The sequence below is a fragment of the Tupaia chinensis genome, unplaced genomic scaffold, assembly GCF_000334495.1.
Source record: "Tupaia chinensis unplaced genomic scaffold, TupChi_1.0 Scaffold144247_1, whole genome shotgun sequence".
Classification (NCBI taxonomy): Eukaryota; Metazoa; Chordata; class Mammalia; order Scandentia; family Tupaiidae; genus Tupaia; species Tupaia belangeri.
In genome coordinates, this window is record NW_006204105.1 from 1,538,184 (window position 1) to 1,544,030 (window position 5,847).

Here is a 5,847-nt window from a genome sequence, read left to right on the forward strand (position 1 = left end):
GGAGGGGATGGCCACGCCACAATCCCTTCTCCTCCATTCTCCTCTCAAGATTTCGGGCATGCATACACACGTTAGTTTTAAGCCACTGGATCTAGGACTCGAAATGCGGTCGCCTATGTGGGAGTGAAGAAACGTGGGAGTCCAAAAACATAACCATTATGCCATCTGCTGGTGCCCAGGATAATCATTTTTAAATCTCATAGTCCTATTAGTAAAATATTTGAGAACATATGCCCTAAAAGACTTAGAAATCATGTGGTTGGTAATCCTGAACTACAACGTCATGCACATTATAAAACATACACTAAAAATGAAAATAGAAAAAGTTAGAAATAAATTTTAAATCTGCTTTCTGCCTGTGGTTGCCGCCAGGGAAGCATCATTGAACTCTCCCCACTGCCATCATGTCTAAGTCAGAGTCTTCCAACGAGCCATAACAGCTGTGGAAACTCTTTATCTGAGGGTTGAGCTTTGTAACAAGCAATGAGAGCCTGAGGAGCCATTTTGAGCAATAGGGAACACTCGAGGACTATGTCGTAATGCAAGATCCAAACACCAAGTGCTCCTGGGGCTTTGGGTTTGTCACGTATGCCACTGTGGAGGAGGTGATGCAGCCATGAATGCAAGGCCACACAAGGTGGATGGAAGAGTTATGGAACCAAAAGGGTTGTCTCAAGAGAAGATTCTCAAAGACCATGTTCCCACTTAACTGTGAAAAAGATCTTTGTTGGTGGCATTAAAGAAGACACTGAAGAACATCACCTAAGAGATTATTTTGAACAGTATGGTAAAATCGAAGTGATTGAAATCATGATGGACAGAGGCAGTGGCAAGAAGAGGGGCTTTGCTTTTGTGACCTTTGATGATCATAGCTCTGTGGATAAGATTGTCATTGAGAAATACCATACTATGAATGGCCACAATGGTGAAGTAAGGAAAACCCTGTCCAAACAAGAAATGGCTAGTGCCTCCTCCAGCCCAAGAGGTCAAAGTGGTTCTGGAAACTTTGGTGGTGGTCATGGAGGTGGCCCTAGTTGTAATGACAACTTTGGTCATGGAGGAAACTTCAGTAGTCATGGTGGCTTTGGTGGTGGTGGATACAGTGGAAGTGAGGATGGCTATAATGGGTTTCGTAATGATGGAAGTGGTTTTTGAGGTGGTAGAAGTCACAGTGATTTTGACAATTACAACAATCAATCTTCAAATTTTGGATCCATGAAGGGTGAGAACTTTGGAGGCAGAAACTTTGGCTTTTAATGGGGTGGAGGCCAATACTTAGCCAAATCATGAAATCAAGGTGGCTATGGTGGTTCCAGCAGCAATAGTAGTAGCTATGGCAGTGGCAGCAAGTTTTAATTACTGCCAGGAAACAAAGGTTAGCAGGAGAGGAGAGCCAGAGTAGTGACCAGGAAGCTGCAGGTTATGAAAGATTTGTGAACATAGCCAAGCACAGTTTTGTCAGGGCCTACTTGCTACAAAGAAGACATGTTTTAGACAATACTCATGTGTGTGGACAAAAACCATGAGGACTATATTTGTGACTAATTTTCTAACAGGTTACTTTAGTTTCTGTTCTGTGGAAAGTATAAAGCATTCCAACAAAGGGTTTCTTTTCTTTTTTCCTTTTTTTTTTTTTTAGAGCTTTTTTCCTTTTTTTTTTTTTTTAGACAGATTTTTGTTATAGGGTGTGCATGCTTGCCAGAGAGACACAGAGAGACATAAAGCAAGAAATCCCCCCTTGTAGGGGATGGCCATGGCACAAGTCCATCTCCATTCTCCTCTCAGGATGTGGGGGATACACGCACACACACCTGACTTGAGTTTCAAGTTGCTGGGTCTGGTACTAGAATCCTGGACAACTACGTGGGAGTCCAGCGATATAACCATTATGCCATCTGTTGGTCCTCCAACAGAAGTTTTAATGTAGATTTTTTTTTTTGCACCCATGCTGTTGATTGCTAAGTGTAATAGTCTGATCTTGATGCCGAATAAAAGGGTCTTTTCAAAAAAATTTTAGGGGGAACCAGCAGTTAGCGTAATGGCTATGTCACTGGACTCCCACATAGTCAACTGCGGTTCGTGTCCTCGACCCGGTGGCTTCAAACTCACACCAGACGTGTGTGCGTGCATGCCCAAGATCCCAAGAGGAGAATGGAGAAGGGATTGCGGTGTGACCATACCCCCTGGGGGGGTGATTTCTCACTTTCTGTCTCTATGTCTCTCTCTTTCTGTCTGGCGAGCGCACGTGCCCTATAGCGAAAACAAACAAACAAACAAACAAACACCTCCCCCCCCCCAAAAAAATTAGGGACCAGCAGATGGTGTAGCAGTTACGTCACTGGACTCCCACATGGCTGACTGTAGTTCAAGTCCCAAACCCTGGTGACTCAAAAATCACACCAGATGTGTGTATGTGCACGTGTCCAAAATCCTGGGAGGAGAATAAAGGAGAAGGGATTGTGGCATGGCCATTTCCCTGGGGGGGAGGGGGTGATTTCTCACTTTCCCTCTCACTGTCTCTCTCTCTCTCTTTCTTTGGGGAGTTTACCTAAGGCAAAAACCTGAAAATTTTTTTTTAATTTAAATTTAAAAAATTACAAAGCAGATGCAGATGAAAGCCTTAATGAGATACTACCTAACCCCAGTCAGAATGGCAAAGATTAAAAAAGTAAAAAATGGTAAGTGTTGGTGGGGATGTGGTGAAAGGGGAACTCTCCTACCCTGCTGGTAGGAATGTGAATTGATCCAGCCACTGTGGAGAATAATATGGAGGTTCCTCAGAGATTTACAAATAGAACTACTATATGATCCAGCAATTCCACTCCTGGGTATCTAACCAAAGGATAGGAGAATGCTCAGTTGGAAAAGCGCTTTCATTGGAGCATTATTCACAATTGCTAAGACATAGGACCAACCCAAATGTCTACAGATGAATGGATTGGAAAAGTGTCACATATATACTCTATGGAATACTATTCAGCCGTAAAAGTAAACAAACAAACCAACAAAAAGTCGACCCTGGCATTTGATAGGAAGTGGACGAATATGGAAGATTTACTGCTGAGTGAAGCAAGACAGGGTATGAAAGAGAGACATTGTATATCTCCACTGAATATATACAGACTATCTGCACTCTATGGTGGAAGCTGAAAGATTAAAGGACAGAAGCAGTAAAAATGGTTATAGATATTGGAGACAATGTGGGAAGAGGGTGGGAGAAAGGGGAGAGTGCAAGAAAAGAAATTAAGGAAAAAAAATAGAGAGGCATGACATTTATGGGACATAGAAATGGCTTATTATCTGTTGATGATAATGTGTTTTGTATCCTCAACTGGACTGGTGTGAAGTGTATTCCTTTTGGGTAAATTCAACTTACAAGCTAAGTGATGTATAGTGATTAAATGTATAAAATAAATTAAAATAAAAAATAAATAATTAAAATGAAAAGGACCTTAGTCCCGACTGGTTATAGATCATCATTTGCTGACCAGCTTTTTAAAGTCTTAGTTTAATTGTAATTTCTGTTTTTGCGTCATACCCTGTTATAGTTCCCTTGAAACTCTAAGATAAATTATGTGTCCTTTAATCCCCAAGTATTTTTTGGGCAATATTTCATTAGGTTTGGAATATGTTTTTTTCTTATAGTAAATCTATTCATTTCAAAAAACATTTTTAAAAATAAACCCGCATGTATTTACATTGAAAAAGTCTACCTTCAGTGACTCCCGTTAGTGCACTTTCTGGGTGCTATAGATGGTGTCCTCTAAGACCCTCTGGCCTGGTCCTCTAGAAATTTACACCAAGTTTCCCAATGGAATGACAGAGATAACATCAAGGCTACACTTTGGGAGCCTGGTTTGAGAGATTAAAGGAACTGTTCAAGGTTGGCGGGAATGCTACAATCATCATATGTGGATGATTCTTACTCAGCCTCAAGGACAGTGGCTGTAAAGCCACCAGCAGGCCACGGCAGCATGGTCAGAGAGAAACTACAGCGAGACACCACCTGGTAATAGGACATCAGAAGGAGAGGGTAAGTGGCCCAGAGCTCTGGGGGCTGCATGAGTCCATGAACATATAGTGGCACTGGCTCCAGGGAGGGCATGACTCAGTGACAATACAAAACATCCTGGTGACTCAGGCACAGGAGCCCCCAGGGAGAAGGACCTGGACTCCCATGAACAGCAGGTCAGGCCTCAGAGTGAAAATGGGACCAAACTATTCCCCAACATTAGAGCAGTTGAGGAACCAAGGATCATATCTGTGTGGATGTGAGGGGATAAAAGGGTCAGTGTGGGTCTGACAGTCACCAGTCTGGTCAGATGCTGCAAGAATTGATCCCAGTTTCTGTCGGCCCAGAATCAGAGCATCAGTTCTGGTCTCTCCCCTTGAGCCCTCACACAATGAGAGTCAAGGACTCAGGACCCCTTCCGGGCCATGACGGCCTCTTTTTTGTTTCATTCTGTTTTGCACCACAACAGTCTCTCTTCTTCAGCCCTCTACCTCTCAGCCACTCTCATGAAGCTGTTTTCCTTACCAGCAAAAAAAAAAAAAAAAATCTCTCTTGACCTGTCAGCATATTTTACTGTGAAGTTTGGGTCCTTCAGAATGGCCTCTCTAGTTACGATAAGGGAATGACTCATATCTTTGTTTTTCTTCAGCAGCTTTGTGTATCATGGATTTAAAGCATTGAGATTTGGGGTTAGGGGAAGCATTTATAATAGGATATTTAATGCTTACCCTGAAACTTGAATTAGCCATTAGCTACCCACTGTCCTGCCTCCTCTCCAGGCCACAGTGAGTATAAATCTCATGTCCAGGATTAGGAGAGAGGACAGTTGTGCTTGATGAAGCTGAGAGGGACCTCAGAGAGAAGAGATGTGTACACGTTTGGTAGCTGAATTAAAAAATGAATTCAGGTCTCCTGCCTCCAAATTCAGTGCTCTTTCTAAAATACTGTGACTCTTGCAACTATTTCTGGATAGCCTGGCGAAATGATCTAGAAATAGCTTTTCTTTTCTTTTCTCTTTTTTTTTTAGAGTTAGCTTCTTAGCATAGACCTAAGCGTTCTAGAGATTCAGCTCAGCTATATTGGATTCTATCATTCCAACTTCTCCTCTACCTCTTCTGACCCTGGCTCCCCAATATCAACAAAGGAGGGTGTACTTGAGGTTGGAGGTATGGAATAAAGTCATGCTTCACCCAATCAGAGGACTAGTGTTTGTGGCAGTATGAGAGGTAGCCTGTTTCAGGGGAGAAGGTTACTGAGACTTACTAGTTATATGAGCAGAGGGAAGCTAATTCTTCTCCTTCTTTTTTTTAGAGAGAGAGATTTTTGCTATAGGGCGCATGTCCTCACTGGAGAGACAGAAAGTGAGAAATCACCCCCCAGGGTCGATGTCATGCCACAATCCCTTCTCCTTCATTCTCTTCTCGGGATTCTGGGCACACACACACGCACACACACCTGGTGTGAGTTTCAAGCTGTTGGGTCCAGGACTTGAACCATGGCCAACTATGTGAGAGTTCAGTGACATAACCATTACACCATCTGCTGGTCCCAGAGGGAAGCTACTTCTAAGTCTCAGTCTCCTCATTTGAAAAACTCTAAGATATATATATATATATATATATATATTTCAGTTTAATCTATTCTACATTTGAAGTCACTAGAAATAAAGGTTGAGCTGAGGTCTTTTCTTCAAGTTCTGTGCTACACTTGCCCACACAAACACAGCCTTCTGTTAAGATGAGGCCACGTGGCGACCAGCAGTTAGCGTAATGGCTATGTTGCTGGACTCCCATGTAGTCGACAGCGGTTCATGTCCCAGACCTGGTGGCTTAAAA

The 5,847-nt window shown here is 42.7% G+C and overlaps 1 protein-coding gene and 1 pseudogene across 2 annotated transcripts in view; one reads left to right on the forward strand and one right to left on the reverse strand.

Moving 5' to 3' along the window:
* The window catches only part of HAO2 (hydroxyacid oxidase 2), a 38,969-nt gene that overhangs the window by 25,971 nt on the left and 7,151 nt on the right, over window positions 1–5,847 (reverse strand). The window lies entirely within an intron of this gene.
* On the forward strand, window positions 405–1,356 carry LOC102472111 (heterogeneous nuclear ribonucleoprotein A1-like; annotated as a pseudogene).